This window comes from Calonectris borealis, chromosome 24 (genome assembly GCF_964195595.1).
Source record: "Calonectris borealis chromosome 24, bCalBor7.hap1.2, whole genome shotgun sequence".
In the NCBI taxonomy this organism is placed as follows: Eukaryota; Metazoa; Chordata; class Aves; order Procellariiformes; family Procellariidae; genus Calonectris; species Calonectris borealis.
The window spans coordinates 5,767,403-5,790,969 of NC_134335.1; the positions used below are offsets into that span (position 1 = coordinate 5,767,403).

Sequence of the window (23,567 nt, forward strand, 5' to 3'; positions counted from 1 at the left end):
GACTATAGAAATGAACAATGGTGAAACCTGGAAGACATTAAAAGTACCACCTTTGTCAGCAGAAATAAAAAACAACTATCTGGAACGTAGTAAGCAGTCAAAAACTTTGGGTTTACTCTTGTCTAAACAACGGAGCTTATTGCAGCAGCGTGACCTGCCACCATGCTCATGAGAACAACAAACCCGACATGCTCCACGGAGAACACGCATTAACGTACAGTTTTAAATCACAGCCGCCAGCTTTGTGATTGAGCTAATTACAGCTTCGGCTTAAGATACAGCAAGCTCTGCCGCAGCAGCCAGGCTTTCCCGCGGTCAGGCTGGAAGGCAGCCTGCCCAAAACTCCCCTGGCCGTCTGAGCTAGCATTTCCTTGTGCTCAGATCCCCCTTAAATCCATGCTATTCGGAGGGGATGGGAAGGACTCCATCTCGCCTAGCCCTTGGTGCCTCGTCATCTGTACCCAAGCTAGCAGCCTACTTTTCCTTTACTGTCCAAGGAGGGCATCTCTAAACTGCCACAGATACCTTTCGAAAGATGAGCTGCTTGCTCCTCTACAATCCCTGCAGAGGCTGATTTCATGACTAGGTTTTATCGTGCTGAAGTAGATGAGATTAATTTCATCATAAACCACCAAGATCTTTCTCCGATCAGAAATTCCCCTCTGCGTACGGAACAGCTTCCTAAAAGACCTTCCTTTAAGCCAGCCTTCCCTTGTAAAAAAAAAAAAAAAAAAAAAAAAAAGCAGCATTTAGTTGAAATCTCCCCGGACAGCTTTAATCACGGTGAAATGCAAAATGGTGACAAGTATCACAGATGGAGCTGTGTCACAGGCAACGAAGCCCTTTTTGTCAGCAGAACCCAGTGACCGAGAGGGTGCTAGGTTTAGGTCTTGTTTCCCCAGTGTGAATCACCAGGCGATCAGAGGGGAAGGCATGCCAAGCCTAAGCCGTAGTCCTTTCCGATCATAACTAGGAGCTGCAGGAATAGAAACAAACTCCGTGAGACCTGGAGAAGCAACAGGGAAGGCTAACATTGTCTTGACCTGCTGTCTGTCTTGTTAAAAGGGATTTCAATGTGTAAGACGGAGCACGAGTCATTTCCGAGCACATCACAGCTCCGTATTTGCTCATACAAACCTGACAGTATCTAATGCCTTGCTTCGCACGAGGTTTGAGATTCCTCCGCAGTTCAACAGGCATCGCATCAATTCAGGCTCTTACCAGGATGACGTGTCAATGAAGCACAAGAAAGGCATTCAGCTGAGACTATCTCCTGGTGCGCGTGTGCGCATAACACGGGCTCAATCCTCCCTCAAGGAGACGCTGAAAGGAAGACCCTCGCTGCGCATCGCATCCCTAAAGGCGCTGAACTGGCTGTCCTCAGGAATCAAGTCCTATATTTAGGGGAAGAGCGATGAACACAAGGGATACATCTTGACCCTCTGCACATAACCTAGAGTGGGAGCAGCAGGGCTGGCTGACACCCCTCTGCCCAGCCTCCTCTTCTGGGATCAACCTGCCTTGCATGGGCTTTGCTGTTCTCCTTTTTTGGGGGTCCACGCCAAGCTGCAAGCTGCCCCTTATTGCATCCAGCCAACCAATTCCAAAACAAAACTTTGGGGCCGCTTGAAAACCAATTCCAACTTTAGGCCAAGGTAGTTATCATCTTTGCTTCATCCCGCACGCCTCCTTTCCCCTGTGTCAGTGCTGGTGCTTGTAGACAGCTCTGCAAGCTGTCTAGGGGAAGCATGGAGAAGACTGCAATATCTCCGGGGGGCACCAGGTCCCTTCCTAATGGCTTTCATGTCTTCCTGTATCTTTAAATAATTGAAATCTCTTTGTTGCTAAGTACATCCAAGCAAGAGGGCACTAAAAGTTTTAAGCCTCTCTGGGGAGGCCAGGGCCAGGAAATCTACACAACTCACAAGATGTCCTGCCACCAAAGTACCTCGTCTCCTGAAACAAGACCAACTACGCCGCTCCTCCAAGCTGCTTGCCTTAATGGCTGCTCTCTCAGGATGCTTGTTGCTACTACGGGAAAGGCATCCTCCTTTATTCATAACAGCATTTTCAAATCCAGTTTAAAAAGTCATTTCAGAGTAGAGCATGATGTCTGCAAAGTGATCCTCCAGAAAGAAGTGGCGGCAGGGTAACGCGAGGTTCCTGTCCACCCTAGAAAAGCACAGCCCATAGCTATACGTGGCTGGCCCTTATACAGATGCATTACCCTGCCTAGATCAGATGCAGCAATGGAGAGGTAGTTTACATCTTTCTGCCCCATGAATCACCCAAGAGGAGAGAAGACCTAAAAGGCATATTTTCTCCCCATATACCAGCAAGGCAGGCAACTCCTTTGTGATTACAAGGGGTCAAGACGTTGCAACCAGAAGAAAGCCACTGGTCAGATCAGCAGCACGGGTCAACTTCGAGTCTTTGTGTGGTCTTTTGGTTCAGTCACGAGCGCGCCGTCAGCCCACCCGAGCCGCTCAGCAGCAGCGGGCTACGGCCGACAGCCAGCGGGATGCCAGCAAGGCATCGCTGGAGTCAGAAATTGGATCTAACAGCTTTCCCTGAAAAGTCCATGTCTCTTCAGATATGTGCCTAAATAAATCACCTTTTGCATTTTATTTGAGGATAGCGGAGCGCTCTTAAAGACCCTAACGGTTTGCTAATGATCCCGAGATGGTGAGCGTGTATTCCCCGTGTTACGGAGGAAGAAGGTGAGCACCAGAGAGGTGCCTAGGCACGCAAGGGTCTCGGAGGAATGACCCCAGACAACTGTCCTTTGCTGCAACCACCAGTTCACACTTCCGATGACTAAATCCCTGCGCATCACTCCTGATGTAAATAACCATCCATTTATAACTCATTGTAATTACCTGCCTATTTCTGCGTCCCGCCTTCGCAAGGTAGTCTCTCTGCAATTATAGTTAATTGCCTTGATTGCTACTGCGTATTTCAAGAAAGTTCAGAAAAAAATACATGAGACGGGATAGTCTAACGAGGAGCCATATGGGGACCAGCACAGAAGGGGTTAATATTGGAGGCATTTGATTTATTTTTCATTCCTGCCGCCAAAGTAAGCCCTAGGCACGTGAAAGCCCCACCAGAACCGCAGACACAAATCTTGACCGTTTCTGCAGCAGCCCATGAAACTTTCTTTGAAAAAAAAGTCCTAAGAAGCAGTTGAAACAGCCCCCTGCCAGCCCTCCGCAGATGTTCTCGGCATCCTGGTAGTAGCGGCAGGTTTACATCCCATTACCTACGGTAACTGCAGATATTCTTTAACCTGTAATCGACTCATCCTTGGCCAGGCTCTAAATCTCCCGAGGTGGCGAGCTCCACTGGAGTATTAATTTAGTCAAGTAAGCAAGCCCCACGGGCCGGCCCCGCCAGCCTGAGCGATCACTAGTGATGCCGAAATGCTACCCCCTGCTCTGCCACGGGACTTGAGCACAGGCTTCAACACAGGACCGACTGGCAACCCCCGCTCTGAATGCTACCACAAGCCATCGGTGTCCTCAGTTGCCTTCTGTCCATCCTCCGCTATCCCTCCCTGCCCATGTCTCCTCGCTCCCGGCCGGTGTCCCGACGGCGTTACGATGCCCAGCTGCTCCTCAAGGCGAAGGTCAAGCAAAGGCTCCCACCCAACCACAAAACCTCAGCTCGGCTTCCTTCGGAAGGGCCATCAATTACTCGGGGCTGTCGGGATGATAAGGCAGCCCAGCCTCCACAATAAGGAGGACATTCAGGCTAATATCTTCCCATTAAGCTCCTCGGAGCTGGATGTTTTCCATGCTTTTCTGCAGGGCTGCTGCCAGGGCTTGTTTGCTCCCCTTACCCAGCTAACTCTTGAAGGGATATGGCTTGAGGCACTGTTGTAAAATAAGCTCTCCACCACCAGCCCTGCCTGGAAATCCTTGGCAGAGCTGGACAGAGAAACCACAACCTCCGAGTTTTCGCTCCGATGCCAGGTTAGCCTTCCTCCTCCGAAGGAGGATGACAGCGTTCAACGCAGAAGATTTAAACAAAATAAAAAAGAAGAAAAAGAAACCTCTTATCCATCCCTTCTGACCAAGTTATTGCCTGCAAGCGCGTTGCCAGCGTGCCGAAGGGAGAGCCGGGCGAGGATGGCCGGGATGCCACGTTTCACTCTTTCTCCCCCTGACGTTCGCTAACCTTCAGACGTCCTTCACCACGAACTCAGAGGCGAATCGCAAGTGTTCTCGGGGTCGGGGCTAGTTTACGACACTGAGCCGAATATCCACATTTGCATCCTTTCACTTCTTCAGCACTTCCCGCACCTCCTGCCCACCCTTCCCAGCAGCTTCTCCCCTTCCAGGGCCAACCACCACAACACCACTGCATGCACCGGGGATGGGAATGAGCCTTTCCCTTCCTTCCTACTCCCGTGCTCCCCTCCTGCAAGCCATGGCTCAGGGGACTACCCCAAAGCACTCCGTGTCCTGCGTTTCTCTAGAGTGCTAAACCGGGCTGGACTTGGGGGGGGTTACCTTCACCTCATAAAATGTGCTTGAGAAAAAAAATCTCTGATCCATTAATGCTTCATAAAAATTTTACAAGGTTTCTGCTAAAGGAAGGAAAACAAACAGAGATGGTGTCGGCATCCAGGCACTCTTTAAATCAAACATTCTTTCTCTAATGCGTTATTATTTTTTTTTTTATAGTACCAATCAGGAAAGCAATCAAGCATGAAGCCCAGAGCTTCCAGTGCCTCCATTTCCAGCATCTGAATTTTTCCCAGCTCAGGACATATGATCCCAGTGCTGCCATCAGCCCCGTGCCGGCTACAACAGCGTGTCCCACCAAGTTGCTGGAGCAGCTGCGAGGGCGAGATGAACAACAAAAACCACCACCCAGAAAGTCAAGGACACAGGATCCTGATCTACAGGAGAGATGCTTTGATCGAGTTAATTAACTTGACTGCACCAGCATCCAGAACCGGAGTGGGATCGATGCATGGCGTGCACGGGGACTGTGAGCATCTTTCAAGCACATGGGGATGGGTGAGGGAGTGAGGAAGCTCCTGTCCTTCCCTAATAAAGCCTTTACAGCCACCATAGCATTAACAACTCCTTCATTAAAAACCAGAGCCTAGGTTGCGTTCCCAGTAGGGAACGGTGCAGCACGGCTGGGCTAGCAACAAGAGGTTTGCCATTAAATCAGCAGCTGAAGTCCAGTCCAGGCAGAGACATTTGGAAACTGGGTACCAGAGTCAGCTCGGGACCTGTCTAATAAGTCTGGGAAAATGTCAAAGGTATTTCTGCAGTATTCACTGTCCAAAAAGGCCCAATAATCTTTTTTTTTTTCACCTCTTGTTTGTGTGTTCCTTTGTTTTTCTGAGACCTACCCTTTCGCTGCAGAAATGTTCTGCTGCAAACGTACATCATTTCCAAAATCAGGCTTCTTCATAAACAGTATATTAAAAACCAACCCCCCAAAGAAAACTCTGCAACTGAATGCAAAACACAGTTATTGAAGAGCTGCACAGTGACAGCTAGCGATGAGAAACAAGAACACCAAAAGTAAAGGGGGAAAAAAGTAAATAAACAAAACACTGAGCAAAATATTCTGCTGAGAATTCAGGAGACATTAAATATCTAACATCAAATGTGTATATATAAAATATACATAAGCTTCATAAATCTACATCATATATAGATATACAGCGTCAAATATATATTATTTATTTCGCAAAACTTTAATTTAAAAAGTCCATTTTCAACCATAAATGGGTTTTTGCTCTCTTCTACCTGCCACACATCCTGAGAAAGGAAAAAGCGCTTTTTCCTGAAGAACTGCACAGAGATTTGGGATAATTCCCAGGGGACAGGCTGTCGGGTGGGGGACGGGAAGGGTGCAGACAAAGCTGGGGACGAAGCCACCAGCATCTCAGGCAACCTCTGCAGTGAGATCCTGGGGATAAGTCAGATCAGGAGAGCTTCATTTCCACCTCCTATTTCTTCTGCTCCGCTCTCAAACCCCTCGACATCTCCCAGGCTGCAGCCAGAGCTGCTGAGCATTAGCAAAGAGCAGTGGGAGAGAAACGCACAAGCCTATGAGAAAAAATTAGCAATAAAGCCTTTGCTGCCTCCATCCCTTGCTCTGGAGAGGCCGGGAGGCTGGTTAATGGATGTCAGTTCTGTTTCCATTGAAGAAAATAAAAATCAATGAAAGCCTCTTAGGCAGGCAGGGCACAGCCACGGCCCTCGTGCTGCCTTGCCTTTTTGGCACTCACCACCCCAGCCAGAAAAGGACTTTGCACCCGCGTTACCCAAGAAGCAGCAGAATCAAGCGGCCCTATAGGTTCCTATAGGGGCAGGAGACAGCGGAGCATCCCTAACCTAAGCCTCAACGCTGTCTCTTTACCTGCAGATGTTTACTCCTATGGATTTCTGCAGCAACGGCTGTGCTGGGGTGGGGTGGAAGATCCTCAGCTCAAACTGCCACGTTGGCAGAGGTCCCGTTGCAGATGCAATTATAAAGATAAAATCCTCTTCTGACCACTTCTGGGGTTTGGTTTTTTGGGGTTTTTTTTTGTTTTGTTTTTTTTTTTGCTCCTGTGGTTTTGACACACACAGCGCTTCGCTGGCAGAAGGGGCCCGCTCTGGGTGGTCTCCATAGCGCTGGAGTCTGATTTTTCCCTTACTGCTAAGGCATTTCAGCCTTTCATGCAGAAAAGATGCCGCTCGGACATTTCATTAGCAGTAAAGAGAATACTAATGAACTTGCAGGTTGCTGGGCGAGGTACCTAATGACAAGCCACATGCAGAATTGCTTAGCTGAGTCTCCTGGAATTTAGAGGGCTGAGACGCAAATGGACTCAGGATCCAAAAAAATCACCAAAAAACCCCGTTTCTTCCCCCATTTCTCCTTGGTGATGTATCAGGTGCATTCCTGCTGCGTAATACCCTCGCCTGGCTCTAATACCACGCCCTGATCAATGTTAGACATTTCCTATTTTGATCCTATGGCTTCTTCTAAACACTTGGGTTGGGATTTATCACCTCGACATGCAAGCTAGCCATTTGGACCCTGTTTTATAGCAAATGGAGAGAAAAAGGCACTGCTAGGACACAATCTGTCTGACCTATTTTAGACATCTGCCTTAGACTGGGATGAATTGCACCCTAAAAAGGCCCATTGCTCTCCAGCGACTACAAAGGGGGACTAGACAACACGCTCAGATGCAGACATCCATCATCTCAGACACCTGCAGTTACAGGAGCAAGCATCCCAGATTGCTCGTGCTTTTCTGGGCTCCCACAGAAATGCTAATGGATAGAGAGCAATCCAGCCTTTGAGGGGGGTTTTGCCGGTTCCTTTGCTTTTTCTCTCTTCTAGAAGATGTATTTCATCTCACCTTAGCCCGTGCTGGTCATCTACGTCCCCCTGTAGCCAAGGACAAGAGACAGGACTCTAGGAGATGGACTGGTCCCCTCTCTCTTTCCAAGACCCGCTTAGATCAGGCACCTAATTTCTGGATGCCCAAAGCTAAGACTGACCTGACTGGGAACATCCTGGTTTTAAAACGTACTCCCGGGTGAAGCAGTCAGAGACACGAGCGCATTGAGCTCCGCTGGCGAACGCCTGACGATGCCGTGCAGGCATCGCATTAGCCAGCGCTAACGGTGGGAACACGTGGCATGCGCAGGAGGAGCTGGTTGCTCCATCCATCCAAACAGCGTGGCACGAAGCCTCTCCGCAGGTTTCTTGCTACTCATGGACCCCAGCAAGATCTCCCCAGCCATTCCACACGGGCATCCGCTCAGCATTTTGCACTCAGGAGGACCGCATCCAGCCAACACCTGGAGGAGAGCTCATTTTGGACAGAAAGACCCATGATACAAGAAAGAAAAGGTAAGGCGGCACATCCTACCCAAAGCAAAGTCCATCTCCACGGAGAAGCTTTCTACAGTACCAAAAAATAGACCCAAGCCTAATATCTCTCGCACTGGGGAAAGGCTGGATGTGGATCCCATCTCCCCAGCTGCCCTGCCTCCAAATAACATACCCTGATGTATTTTTAGCCTTGACTCCTACGAGTCAAGGAACGAGCTTATGCTATCATGCTCTTTGCCTGTGTGCCTCTGTCTAGCAATCTTCCCCAATAATTTGTGAAGCCTTTGGCCAATTTTAACTAAATTTGACAGAGGAACAGATGGCTCAAAGACATTAAGTACCTGCAAGTCTAGTACAGATAGGCAGCCAGGTACAGGAGAGGGACTCTGCGAGTGCCCCACGGAGGGAAAGGCCACATAAAAATGAGATTCATCCTCATCTGAACCTCAGAGAATCCACACAGCACAAAGCCTTTCCAAACGTCCCCGCCGCAGGCGGCAAGTCATTTACTCCTACTTGGACCAAAATGAAGCAAACTTGTAAGAAACCTGGCTTTATCGGCTTCCATGCCAGTCCGAGGACGGGTTTTGCATATGAAAGCAGAGCCTGCGTGACAACTTAGACGAAGGAGGAAAACCAACAAGGAAGGAATTGCTGCCGGCACCAAGGAACTGCTGGAAATCTTGCAATGAGAGCAAACCTTCTCACATCTATCCCAGGGCCTTGGACCCCGCAACCGGGGCGAGGGGATGGTTCATGCATCAAGTTTGGCTCCATTGAAGTTTCTTGCCTCAAGGGAGGGCATGCAGCACATCGTCTCGGCGGCACCGGGCTTGCACGGCACGCTACACGCCAGTAATAGAGCTGCTCATCTATTTCCCATCAATGGATCTTTTTAATGAAGGAAGATGGCTTTTTAATAAATAAAACCTTTCACCAAAAATAGCTGCACGGTCATCTATAATCCCCTGAAAACTTAAAAAGGCCCAAAGTCGAGATGCAAAGCACAGAGCAATAGTTAGTGGTGGGGAGGTTGGTGCCCGAAATAAGGCGGCCACCTCCGAGTCTTTTGCAGCGAAAAAAAAAGAAATGCACGCAACCTGCACACACCTGCAAATGCCTCACCCTCCCATTGCCAAAATAATGTCAAAAGCATTTTGCAAACTAATTAATATTCATAAATTCCCAAAGCTTAGGCAAGTACTATTGTTCCTGTTTCAACACCGAGGGGGGAAAGAGGCAAAGAGCAGCAAAATGACTTCATCTGAAAGGGCGAGCTCGTGGTACAACCAGGATGGAGGATGCAGCAGCCCCCCCCATGCCCTGCCTGAGCCAAAACCGGGGAGGGATTAGGCACCGAGCCACGGGGCCACCTCCCCTTTCGTGTCTATCAGCACCATCTCCCCTTTCCTCCAAGTAAAACAGATTTGTCCACAAAATCAGCTCCGGGTGGCGCAGCCTCGCCCAGCAGGTACAGATGGGCTCGCTGATCAAGATGAATCATTTGGCACGTTAAAATGACCTGGATGCAACCGCAGAACGGGCTTTTGCTCAGCGACTCCTCCACAGCCGGGGCATCGGGGGAGAAAAACAAGAGGAGGCTCCGAAATACAGAGGACCCCCACATCTGGCCCCTTCGGCTCACCTCCCCCCTCCCCACCAAGGTCTGGCTTATTTGTTTCACCAAAGCCCCCCTCCCTGCTCTCAGACAAGGTTAATAGGGTAGAGAGAGAGCATCTGTTTATGAGAAGGTTATCAAGTGAAAGGCAGTAACGCAGCCTCCAAACCAGCTTTTCATAGCCTCTTACTTATTATTTAATTTGGCTCCAGTACGTGAAATTAGGCTAATGGCTGTTAAGTGGTTAAGGCACGCACATTGTCCATCTGCCGAGAAGGCTGCGGGCCGTTGTTCTGTTTCAAAGGCTAAGGAGGAAAAATAATATGAGAGTTGCATGCTGTTAGTTTGAGAGCTCATAAATGCATTTTCTCCCTCTTTCCCCCGCTCTTTTATTTCTTTTATCTCCAGCGCTTTGCCTGTTGCAGCATTAGGAACTTCTGGAAAGCGAGTTACTGGCCTTTTTATTTTTTTTTGTCATTGCTGTTGTGCTGCTTTTTTTTTTTTTTTGCCTTTATTTTTTTTGAACTGAAGGGAAGGGTGAGCCAGCCGGTTTCAGCAACGCCACAGCTGTTGCAATCTTCCGATTCAGGCAAGCAAAGTGCAGCATCCCTCATTTGATATCAGCTGCATTATAAACGAAACCCTGAGCTTTTGTCTCTTCTCCTTGACGCCGGGACTGGCAGGCTGTCTCCATCAACACACCGTCATCTTCACGGTTTTCCTTACACGCGATCTGGAGCGCTCAACCCCTCCCCACCTGGACTCCGTGCTGCATTTAATGAGTAGCTCCACACGTACCACGGAGGTCGCGTGGTTTGCTACACATTTTAGTCTTAAATGATGCAAGCTCAGGCTGGAGCTCCCTCTTCCCTTGAGTCTTGCATATGGCCAATGCCCACGCGGATTCTCGGGTGTCTCATACAAGAGTTGAGCTCATTCTGTCGTTATCCCAGAGGACTAACGAGGTCTCTTGACCTCTACTCGCTTATTATCATGGAAGTCGTAGAAATGTAACACCCAGCCCTCTGTAAAACCTGACCGAAATCTAATTCACAAAAGTTAGCAGAAATGGTGAAGGGGAAAAGGGACACGAAGAGGAATAGTATCACCTGCACCTTGCTTCCACGAATTCACAAAGAAGCTCTGAATGACTTTGAGGCAAGTGAGCTAGAGAGAGGGTGGCTAAACTGCATACAAAACCTGGCCAAAAATCCTTAGAGGAACATCCCAGAGATATCAAAAAACATCTCTACAGCAACACTTTTTGTCCCTTGGTCCCCAGACACAGTTTGCAAGCTCTGCCTCGCCCGCAGAAGGACAACGCGTCACTGCTAGCTAAAGCTATGGCATGGCTGCACCTGGTTTTCTTAAAAGAGGGTTGACATGGAAGGATCAGGGAGTATCGTGGGCATTTTAAGCAGTTTTTGGCTATCTCCCCAGAAGCAGGCACCTGGGATTGCTGCTGTCCATCCCCCTAAAGGCTCACGCTTCACTCACGGTCGGCATTTGACTTAAGGAAGCCAGGATTGACACCAAGGTAGCACCATTGCTTGGGACCTCCTTGGCATCAGCAACACGGTGGTAGAGAGGGGAAGGTGCCAGCGACGATGCCCGTGCCCAAGAGCTGGGGAGCAGCCCCGCCCGCCGCGGAGGCTCCCCACAAACCACAGCCCATGTCAGAAGAGAAGCGGTTTTCCCGGAGAGCAGCCCTGGGGGGGAGCAGGCTCCGACGAGGTGCACTGCAGGCAGGAAAGGGAAGGGGCCCTCGAGCTGCGGCAAAAAAATAACAGCCTAAACCCAGCTCTCTAAGTAAGAGCCGAGCCGCCTCCGAGCGAGAAGGGTTATTTATGGGGACGCGAGGAAGGAGAAGGCAGCTGAAGAGCATTTCTCATTTCCCTCCATTACTGCAACAACCCCACTTGAAATCCAACTTTATTTCTTCCTTCCCAAGCCAGGGAAAAAAAAAAAAAATATGCCGCAAAGTCAGCCTTCCTTCCCTTGTTATCCTCCTGATTTTGGAGAGGTTAGAGGGGCTGTTTCAGACTCACAGCAGGAAAAACAAGCAGCAGTTGGCACCACCCAGAGAAAAGATGAGAGCATTTACTCACGGGCTTGTCCCCCAACCTCTCCCCAAAGCGGCCCCCGCCGCTGCTTTGCCAAGGTACCGCTTTTCCCGGGTACAGCTGCGGTATCTGTGCCGGCTCCCGCTGGCTTTATCCCCGTGTCCTGCCTCTCTCGACAGGTATCTGCACGAATTACTCTCCCCCCATACTGTATCTATCTTCGTTCATTAGCCGTGCGCAAGGTATATAAATATATATACGCACACAAATTCGGTCTCGGTCTACGACGACGGCTGGCGTGTGCAGAACGCAAGCGTGCTCGGGGGTGGTTAGTTATAAAGCTCAAACCCACCAAATTACCACCCATCTATTCATTTTGATACTTGTCTCCTGGGTTCCTGCTGAACCTAACCCAAAATGCACCATCCAGCCGCCGCTGTTTGGGGAAGAGATGAGGAAAAAAGAAATTAAGCCGAGGAGGAGCGCTGATCGCGCTGCCTGACGTGAGAATAAAGCGGCTGTAGGCTGGAATAACCACCAAAGCGAGATGCTCAGCCCGTGTCCTGCAGCTCTGCACCTGCTTGCGCTGACAAATAAATGCACGGCGTGCAAAGCTGCCGGGGATTATGGAGAGGAAAACGGGATTCACGGAAAACTTGCCCAGATTTGGCCGACCGGTGCGGAAAACTTTTGCTGGTACAGCAATCTCCATCGGGGGGGGGAGCGAGCTTCTGCAATATTTTTTACGCTGGCAAAACCCCTGCTTTGACACATTTCTGCCTGCGCGTCTGTACTGTTGCCAGTCCCGCTTATTCCCCTCGCAGGCTGGTAGGAGCTATTAAGCTATCCTAGCAGAAGTCTGACACCAGGAGAGTTTTGTGTGAATAGCATATCCCGACAAATCTGCAGGATAGCGAACATCTAAAAATCAGGTTAAGGGATAAATACTGACAAGCCCTGACTGGAGAAAAGAGAGCATTGTGCATTCCAACGCCTGCACAAACTGGAGGATTGCTGGGGTTCTCCCCCAAACCGATGCCGAACCAGATCGGCGGCGATTGAAGACCAGAAGCAGAAGGCGATTCCCAAGCTGAAGGACCCAGGTGAACCTTGCCAGGCTTTTACAGACCCTTCAACCTACACCCGGAGCGTGGGGGGCTTCCACTTGAATTTGGGGGGAAAGTTGGCAGGGCAGGACTTGCGGAAGCCTCCTTCAAGGAGTCCTTAGCACTAACATGCTGCCAGGGAGCATATGCAAGGAAGGGAAGCATTACAGCTCTTTGCTTCTGATCATCAGTGTTTTGAAGGGTTTTCTTGGCCTTAGTCGCCAGCAAATTTTGGCAAGAGGTTTCCCAAGCACTGAGCTGGCAGTTGTAGGAAAGAGGGTGGCTTTATCCAAGACATAAAAATCCGGCGAGATGGTTTTGAACTAAAGCTGAAGGAGGAGAAACACGAAAGGAAATATCCTCGTGGACACAGCAGCTGCTTCGCAGGCAGCAGGGAAAATTTGTGGAGATGAGGGTGAGCTCAGAGGAGAGTTCAGCAGCCTGGAAGGAGGAGAACTGAGGAGGGCAGGCTCCATCTTTTTCCTCCGATTGCTTTAAGAAAAGGAAGCTTTGACCCCCTCCTCTCCTCCCAGGGGAACAGTGAAGAAGCACATAGCCTGCAGCCTCGCCGACGGGACGGGAGATTGCTCTGCCCCTGCTGGGATCCGCAGCCCGGGCCGCTAAGGGGAGTGATGGATGAAAGGGAGGGAGAGGAGGAGGAAGCTGCGTCTTGAGGCTCTGCAGCAGCAAATGGCCTCGGCGATTAAAACTGAGTGGGCAGTTGTGTATCACTCTGGATTTTCTGCCTGTTTCATCACCAGCAGTGACTCAGGAATATTCTTCATCGCCCTCAAGCGAGGATATGATCATTTTCTGCCACTTGAGATGAAGCTAATTTTACAGCAGCTTAGAGAGAGAGATGTCATGTGCTGATGTCTATACTGCCTGCATCACACATCAATGCAGCACAGGCAAGGCTATAGGTGCCGACTGCTGAAAGTTATACCACCTGATACCGGGAGAGAAACACCGTGAGCCGAGCGAGGGAGGGTTGTTTGGAGCTGCAAGGGTCCCTGAAAGGAGCAAAGCAGGAGAGGACCGAGACTTCCCAGCAAGGAGAAAGACACCAGCATCCCCTCTCCAGTCAGGTTTGTTAGGAGGAGAAGCATCCTGACTGCCTGAGGGTTTTGAATACGCTCCTAATAGGACAAGCGCGCTGAGCAAGACCGATGGGCTCAAAGGACAGATCTCTCCGCTCAAATCCAACCCGGTCCCGGAGAGACCGAATTTCCCGAAACCGAAGCCTGATGCGTGAGGAGCCCAAAGTGAAAAGCATTTGGGGTGCCAGTGCCAAATTGCTCCCTTGGCGCATCACAGCCCAGGTCCGGCTGGGCTCCCCATCTCATCCCACCTGTGCTTCCCACGGGGCTGGGACGAGATGGCAGAGGAACCGGTGCCACCACCGACACTGCAGCTGGACCGCCCGGGATCCTGGCTGGGAACCTACCAGCCCTACAGCCACATTCAAATGGGTTTTCTTGCTCACTGATCAGGCCATTTATTTATTTTTCGAGCTGCAAAAGCTGCCTTCGCACCAGGCCCTGGCAATGCCTCGCTGGGCTCCCTGCGCGAAGCCACAGTCTCCCAGCCACCGGCCGGCATGCAATTCCTTGACAGCCCTGGCTTCAGGAGCTAACTGGCAGTGGTAGCTGCATTTGCAGGGGAAACGGAGCGGTACTGCCAGCTTTTAGTGACAAAAGGAGTGTTTATAACAGGCGCGGTGACAGCTGTCCGAATGCCACATTTATTTACAAAACGTTAGTTAAATTACTGACAGTTGGCGCTGCAAAGGGAAGCTGAGAGGAAGAGCTGACGTCTCCCCATCGCGCTAATTCGGCAGCCCTGGGAGGTTTCAGCCTCCCTTTCCACCGCGGGCTGCAAACCCCTGGTGCTCAGGACATCGCTCTGCACCTTCTCTTCCCGCTGAACTTGCAAGGGGCTCGTGGTGCAACTCCCACCGACCCAGTCCCAGCAGGGTGGGCGCAGTTTCTCCTACGCAATGCATAGCCATCAAGCCTTCGGTCTTTTCTAGAAGGACCAAGAGAATATTTATCACTCTGTGATCTCTTCAGACCTTGGCCATTAGTTGAGACTAGATAGGGCAGTGCCACTTGAATGGATGGAGGTCACCAAGTGGACCTCTGAATGGCCAGAAGCGTCTGGTACGCTGGTTTCAGACTCACAGAGGTGGCTGAGGTGAAGGGCCCCACGTCTCACTAAACAATGTCAACAGTCTGCATGCTGCTGGCTTTAAACCAGCGAGGAAATTGCACTTGCTGTCCTCCACAAGCCAAGGACAACCAGAGAAATTTAGGAGACTCAGCTGACGTGCACCAGTGAAGGCATCTCCCTCAACCAACCACCTCCATGACTAAGCAGTAACAACCCAAAACAGGATTTTGACCTTCTGACCACGTCCTACCCTGCCACAGAGTATAAGCATCAAGAGAGGGGAGAGGCTTTCTTTAATTTCACGAGAACACAAGTCAAGGCTAATGGATACCTTTCGCTCTTTGCATTTGTAGAGGACTAAATCACATCACGCCATCGGAGCACCTCCGAACCGCTCCCTCCCAACGCTGCCACGTTTTGCCCTGACACTGTGCAAGTTTGCTGAGCAAACAGGGTCACGACGTGCATCGGCCAGCCTGAAATTTGGCCTTGGAAAACATACATTCAACATAAACTTTGGCGGATTCAAAGCAGAACAGCTCCTCCAACTAGAAGAAAGCAACAGGAGGGATGAAGCATGATGGAAAAAGTGACTCCAAAATGTAAAGCAGTTCAGATGTGAGCAGGGAAAGCTTTTTTTTTCAGCTAAAGGGAAACTCTCTGTATCCAGAAATCCTTCCCTTCTGAGACTGAATGAAATCAGAATCTCACTTTTTCCTATAAGACACTTTTAAACCCAAAATCTCGCTTTAGCTTAATCAAATTTGACAAGATGCTTCAATGAATTCATAAACACAGATTAAAAGAAAGAAATACTATTTTTCCAACCAAGCCCAAACCCTGCCCTTTTCCCAACAAGGAAATTCTAAACTAAATATTTCCCAGTCAAGGTATGCAAGAAAGAAAATGAATTGTTTAGTAAAATGATTTGTTTCAGAAATAAATAATAAAAAAAAGTATTTTCTCACGTAACAAATGGAACAAGTCTGAAATTTTTGAATAGAAGTACAAGAAGCAGGTACTCGCCCAGCTCCTGCTGAATTGCAGTGCAAGAAAAGCACCAAACCTTCAGAGACTTGGAAAATACTTGCTCAAGTTTTCACCTAGATCACTCTTCCTTTGAACTCATCAAGAGCTTTGTACTGGACTGTAAGAGAAGAACAGGGATGTAAGATAATAAAGATTATCCTGGAATAAAGCCCTACACCTGTAATTTACTGAATTTACTTAAGAGTAAGAACCCAAATATACCTTCAAATATTAGTGCCGTGCCTATCTGTAGGTCCAAATGATCTTGAGATTTGGAAGTGGCTCTGAACGTGGAGGTGCCCTGCTCTTCCTATGTGCCTTTGAGAATTTGCTTTTTTCGACAGTTTTCTGTTGTGCTTCTTATCAGAGATGTGTGGAAAACATAAGTCTGAAAAACACACCAGTTTTGCTGAACAGAAGATGTGAAGCTGGGAAAATAATGATCCCACCATGAAAAAAAAAAAATAAAAGGAAAAAAAAAAAAATCAGAGTCAAAAATCCAAAGTAATGAATGGTTGGATCATGTCCGGGGTTCTGCATGTGTCTGATAAAACAGACGCAGGTGTCAGAGCCATTTATGGTTGCAGGCACAAAGCCGGTCAAAATCTCCCATCTATGGGAAAAAAAAACCCCTGTGATATTTCACCAGCTGCTCATGTTGGAAGGTGGTTTTATTCCTTATTTACTCTCTCCTCATTGACATGCAGAGCTGGACTCGCACGTCTCCTGTTTGACCCTTGGTGTCCTTTCCTATCCAGCTCTCTCCCCAAAGGTGTCCCCACCTTCAGACCAGGCTCAGCTCTCCAGACCTTGTCTCCATCTCACTGACGCCGGCTTTTCCAGGGGAGAATCCAGCTGCAAAGTCAAGTTTGCCTTCAGCCTTTCCGTACCCACCCATCTGCTCTTCTGCCTCTTCACTTTGCATATAAACTAACGACTGCTTCCCAGCGTGACTGCTGGTGGTGAGAGCCAACACCACTCACCGCCAGCTGAAGAATCCTTATTCAAAGCAAGATTTTTAATACATTAATGATTAAGACGCGTTTGGCATTTCAGCAGACGCTGCAGCATCCAGACAGCTAAGCCCAAGTCTCAGACTTGGCTCCTTCACAGCCTTGCACCTCTGAAAACTAAACCTAAGGAGAGCAGAAGGTGGTTCCCGTTTGCTTTGCAAAGGTGCCGCATGCAACAATGAGCAAACTCTTTCTGTTCGGTGAGGGCTTTTTACATTGCTATTCCACACGCAACCCGTTAACAGTTTGCATATTGTAGCAAGACTAAAACGCTGTCTTCCAACCTGATCCACAGTCCATTACAGTTAGGATAAAGACTTGTGGTGACATTAATGAGCACTGGATCAGCCCCTTTGTCGGCATAAGTCTCTCTATTGCTTTGCTGGGATTGCATTTTCCCATTTACTTGTTTGTTTGGCTCTGTATTCTCATTACAATTTCTATTAGCCTGTTCTCCCACTGATGTGGTTGTAGATTAGTTCCTTCCTGATTTTTCCCCTTTCCTCCTGAAGGAAAATAAGGGTGTCTGAGCTCAAACTGGCAGGTCTGGGAGGAGGAAAGAACAACTCTGCTAGACCAAGAGGAGGATTTTTCCAACAGCATCAGTTGGAGTGAAGTGAAGCCAACAGGAGACACGATGATTTATGCAAGCTGAAGAAGACCCACATCCCCAACCTACCTCTTGTTAACACACGCATGGAGTGTTCACAGTGGGCCAGTTCACAGCGTGCAATGCCAAGCAGTGGTGTGCTCGTTGCCACAAAGGATGCTGCCAAGGCGGAGCAGGGCAGCGCAGGGATGGCTCATCAGGATGGCCAAGAGCTAGAGATGAGGCCAGTTGCCATCCCTTGGACCGTCACCCACGAGCGCTTAGGTCCGAGGCTTAGGTTAGCTCATGGTCATGATGAGAGCAGCTTCTCAGCAGAGTTTGGGGCTGTGAGTAGTCCCACAGTTGGGGATGGCACTGCTGTCGCTGGCCCCAATCCCTGATTTTCCTTCATCTCCTACCTAATGATCATCCAACCAGTACCACAACCATACACCATATACCCCTGCAATGACAGCTCCCTGGCACCTTCAACTGAAAAATGCTCACAGTAGCCCCTTTAAACTCCAAGCAAGACACCGGTGGACATCTGTGGTGCCCTCCTTAGCATCTTCCTTACAGAGGGATGCATCCTGCCACAAAAAGAAGACTGCAATGCAAGCAGATGACTCACGGAGCCAGAGAAAGGAAGCGTTGCAATTGCCGCACACGAATATACACGTTTATAGGACCTTGGAGGGCACCTAACGTCACATGAGGAGTCGATAGCAGGGCTAAGAACTGAAACTCCATTTCATAACCCCGGCTTAACAATTAGAAATGCCATCCCAGCAACCCTCCACTGGCCAGCTCTGTCACATGCAAGGCTGCTCTGACCTCCCTTCCTCCTCGCCTTTCTTCCTCCTCATCAGCCCTTCCCATCCCAGAGGAGCAGGGTACAAGTCTGTTTGACTTAAATCTTTCCAGAGCTGGTAGATTGGAGATGCTTAACCCCACGACAGAGATGACAGCTCCAGAAAGGCACGCTTGTCCCCTAGAAGACCCTGGCCCAGACAGCTCCAGTGAACTACAGGCAGCGGTTCTACCAGGAGAGCTATAAAGGGAAACCCTCCTCTGGCACAGCAATCAGGAGCTTGTCTCATCTCAGATGGAAATTGCACTCAGGAAAAAAAGAAGGAAAAAAAAAAAAAAATCCATGCATATGACAGTTTTTTTCCCCACTTTAAGCTGATTCCATCTCCGAGATGGGAGAGAGGTGGTGAAGATTTGCTGACATGTCACTTTAGCAATAAACTCCTCTTTCAAAAACATGCCATCGCAAGCAAAGCAATCGACTCACGAGCTACAAACAGCCGCGAGCATCGCACGTGGGCACCGCTCGGGGCTTCTGCAGCCCCTCTGATGGAGGATCTCCAGGAACACGGAAAGGAAACCCTGGCCATAAAGGAGAACCCAACAATGATGGGAGGAGGAGAGAGATAGGGCTGAAGTGGCACCGTGCACCGATGGGAGCAGAAACTCAAGTCCTAAGCCTCAGTGCTGCTCACATTTGCACTAATTTCCTAAGTAAGAGCACAGGTACAGGAGAACATGCTCTCCCCCTCCTTCACCTTAACACAAGAGGGGTCACCCCAGCCCTGAATTTATGCCCTAACCCTCAGGAACAAAAAGGAGAGAGGTTTGAAGGAGAAGGTGAGCGTGCTGGAGTCAGGAGAATAAACTTGGGTTGTTAATGTATGAGTCGGCAGCTTAGCTCCATCCTCACCCCGCAGGACTGCTGGGGCTGCTCCCACCCAAGCCCACGCGCTCAAAAGTCCTTCACTGCTCAGTAACCAGCAAAGTAATTACACCTCGGACTCCAGGCTCTGCCTCCCTGGTCTGGGCTTGGGAAGCGGGCAGGGAAGCAACCAGGAGCTTCGGTCTCTACCGGGTGAGGCTCTGAAATAAATAATTGTGGCAGGATAAAAAATACCAGGTACTGAGCTTGGAGACCATCAGAAGGGGATGAATATTTCACGGGAGCAGCGTGCCGCCCGGCTGAGCCCTGGGGAGGGAGATGCACGCTGATCCGGTAACGAGGAGTTTGTGCAAGGATGGGGGATGTTGGCCGAGCAGGGCAGGAGATATGAGTGCTGCAATGAGCGGCGCATGACTCAGGGTGTCCGTGGGGATGCCAACATGTGGGAAAGGGCTGGACAAGCACCATCCCTCGCTGGGATTGCAGCTCCCACCACCAGCGATGGGCGCGGTGGGAGTGGGGAGCCTCCCGCAAAATGGACACAGAGCTGTGCAGCTACCAAACGAGCTTTAGCAATCACGGCTGGACCCTCTCGTGAACAACCTCTGCCCTGTCTGGCTTTCCTTATTTACACCAGGAGCCCAGCACCACGCTGAGCGTCTGGCAGTGCCCTGCGAGCCCCCCATCGCTCAGCCCCGAGGCTACGGGGATGGTGAGCACCGCTTTCTCGGGGACAGAGAGCCCGGAGCGGGTTCCCCTGCCCCCTGGCAGGCTTTCATCGACTGCAAACCACAAAGGCAGCTGCCCAAAACCTCAGCGGAGAATCGCCATCGCTCAAGCCCCGGCAGGAGCAGCCCTGCCTTGGCACGGGGGGGAGATGCACAGCATCCCCCAGGACCCGAGCACAAGCAGCGTGCTGGAACGCACCACGCTGTTATCCATCAGAGACCGGCCCTATTTATCGTACTGCATAATAACAACAGGAAAAGGCAAATTCCTGTGGATAAAGGGGGGAAGATGGGGCAGTAAAGAGTCACAGAAAACAGACTCATTTCTGAGAGAGATTCTTCTCTGCTTAGCAAACAAGCACTTTCTGTTTGCATCCAGTAAACAAACATGCTTGATTTTGTTTTGTTTCGCGGCCAAGTTATCATTTCTGAAAAATTATTTCAAGAGCACAACAGGGGCAAAATAAATTTGCAAAACAGGCTTAGGTAAACTACGGTAGAGCTTAGCGGCAAAGTGCACGGCCCTTTTCAAAGCCCGAGTGGAAACCACGGGAAACATCAGGGTTAAAAATAAGCTTTGACTCATGTTAAACTCAGATTTGACTTTTAGCATTAGAATCAAAGAGGGAACAAATAAAGGCATTGCATCACCCTGCCAAGAAAACCCGAGATGTACAGAGGAGAAGTGGCCCTCGTCCTACAGCCAGATCCACGGGCCATCTGCCTGGGGCACCGGCGAATTCGGGGGGACACCACGCAAGTGCCTGTGCATGCTGATGGGATCGTCAGAGCCTCGCCGTGGAAAGCGCTGACTGATGCCAATTAAAATGAAATGATAATCAAGCCATTTGTTTTGGTGCTGAGAGAACTGCTCCAAAGGTCTCAGCAACGCCTGGACGTGGTTCAAGCGCTGGATGAAAGTTCAGCGTGGTTCTTCTCCAGCACGAAGCACTCGCTACCGGTGAGTCCAGATGTGGTGGGAGGGGATGCAGACCGACCTCATCCTCACGACGTGGCCTTGCAAGAGCCAGCAAGACAGCTCTGACCCATCCTGTCACACACGCGAGCCTTAGGTGTAACCCCAAGAGCAGGAGCAGCCCCAGCTCAGGGACCAATGCATGCATCAATAAAAATGCCAAGCTCTTGGACCCAGCACCCGCAAACCCTTTTCCTATGCCTGCAGGTTTTGCTGCACCCAGGAATAAATCCTGCCCCTCCTATCCCAGATGGTAGCTCTATCCCAAGGTCTAACCCTAGATTTAAATTTAATGCAGTGATCTAAAGTGCTGGTACCAAAGCAAGACACATGACTGTACCCTCCAGCAGACATCACGAGACAGAAGGAAATATCTGAACATCTCTGGTGACTCTGGTCCTAAATTGACTCCTAACGGTAGATTTACGGTACCCGGGTTTGCACGGAGCAAAGCCCGCGCCCTTTACAACGGAGGAGTCTCCTCGCGGCCGTCAATCCAGCTTCTTTCTCCGGCGCTGAATTAGCTCTGCTCAGAGGGGCGGCGGGGACGGAGCTGAAAAGAACCTCCTTGGCAGGGCACCGCGGCTCGACAGCAGCCCGGGCTCCTCGGCGCCCCGCCACCCCAGATAAAATAACCTATTTCCAACAGCCAAGCCCTCTCCCTCGGGGGGGACAGGACTTTCCGAGCGCTCCAGAGAAACTGCAACTTCTGCTGCTAAGTTCTCAGCTTGCTCTCCCTTTTGTCGGCTGTAAAAAAACCACGAAGGGACCTGTAGAAACATCTCTTTCCTTCCAAATCCTTGGCCGCGTCCTCCCAGCTTGCATGGAAGCGAGTGGGGAAAAGAGGAGACCCTATTTTTTTTTTTTTTTGGTTTTCCTTCCCATGCACCATTCCCTGAGCACCATCCCGGCAGGGCTGGGGAGAAGGCAGGGCTGCTGCTGGGCAGGAGGTGGCCAACTCCTCCACAACAGATCGATGGTTTACGCCGGGAGCTGGGCTGGGAAGGGAAAGGGCAGGAAGATTCACGCTTCCTTGATTTCCTTCTCTGGAAATGTGTGGTTTTCACGTGCTCTTCTCCTCTCGGCTCCTGCCACAGCGCAGCACAGCTGCAGGGACCGGGACCTACCTGGGGATGCAGCAATCTACCACTGCCTGCCGGACTAACCGCTCCCTCCTCAAACCAGAAGGAAAACGCCCCAAAATGCCACTGCAAAACACGGTCCTCCACCTCTCCGGCTACCAAACCAGTGCTCCGAGCTGGCAGCAGCAGCAAGCAATTAATTTCCAAGAGCAATGCCCACTCTAGGGGCAGGAATATCAGCGGGAATGTCATCGGCACAGTTTGCATACCCCAAAGCCCACGTGCTCGTCTCCTGGGGCACGCTTGTACGGACCAGCCACCAGACACGGACGTCCCTTGCCACCAGACAGGCTCCCCAGCTGAACTGGCATCTCTGAGGTGACGACAAGCCGCTGCCCTCCCTCCCCAGGGGCAGGATTTGTCCCCCTTCCCACCGGGCCTCGCGGACAGAAGGAAAGCGTCCCTCCTGCTGACTCACCCCAGCTTTCCTTTGTTCTCCACCGACACCGGGTGCCGGGGCAGAGCACCGGCACGGTCTGTGCTGGAAACCCTGTGCCAGAAACCCTTTGCAAGTCCCCGCTACAGCATGAGCAATTCTCCTCCTTCCAGTAAGTTTGCACAGCACCCGTGCCCGTACCACCCTGCTGCTGCCACCCTCCTGTGGATTTTGCTGCCCAGACCTTCAGTAACCCAAATCCCTCCCTCTCCAATACCCCCATGGGGTAGGATTTTTGGCGCTTGGGAGAGCCCAGCGATCCAGGAGAGGAAAGGAGCTACTTTATGTTTTTTAGCCCAGCTCAGAGGGGCAAATTCCTAAGCGAGACATCGCGTCCTCCACCCTCGGCCACCCATTTTCAAGCCTCTTTGCCCAGTCGTGCCATGACGCAAGACAAATCCGGAGGGACGGCCACAACACAGCTCCCTCCCTTCCTCCCGGGAACACGCAAGGGCTGGAGCCGGGGGGAGAGACTCGGCTGCAAACAGCTGAGTTGCAAAAAATACACAGGGAGGGGGATTCACATTTCCAGGGGCCAAACCGAGCCCTGTGGTTTAAGTCCTTGAAAAGAGCCCTGGCTGAAATTCCTCCTTAGTTTTTTTTGCCCTGGTTTGGCCCTGCTCCGCTCGCTGGCGTAAAGCAGGAGCGCGGCTTTCACCGCACACACCCAGCTGGCCCCGCAGATGTTAGTGTCACCTATGCAACGCGCCGGCGGAGGAAAGTCACTCCCGAGCATGCCGGAGTTGCAAGCGCTGCTTCCCAACGCTGCAATTAAAACCTGGCTTTTTATTTTTAATGTCCCTATCAAACATCCTCGCCAGGATCTCTTCTGGGATGACTGCGCCCATCTGCTGCGAGGACAGGGACGGGTATCTGGGCATCAGATGTCCCAGAAGTTATACTGATCAAAATCACGGTTTTCTTGGCAGCCCCTGAACCCCTCGGATTGCTGCTGCAGGCGACAGGACCCCGGTGCAACGCCCAGCCCCACATTTCCCCCCACCCCAAAGAGTTAATCAGCAACTCCCTGCCCCCGGGGAGAGAGGATTTTTAAGGAGGGCGGGTGCGGAGCCAGCCCCATCCTGCACCCCCCTCATCCCAGCAGGTCTGGGCATGGGGAAAAGGCACAAAACCCC

At 50.6% G+C, this 23,567-nt stretch overlaps 1 protein-coding gene across 6 annotated transcripts in view; it reads right to left on the bottom strand.

Annotated features, from left to right (window-relative positions):
* Window positions 1-23,567, bottom strand: part of LOC142092696 (protein CEPU-1) — a 348,616-nt gene that overhangs the window by 115,815 nt on the left and 209,234 nt on the right. The gene's annotated exons all lie outside the window — the stretch shown is intronic.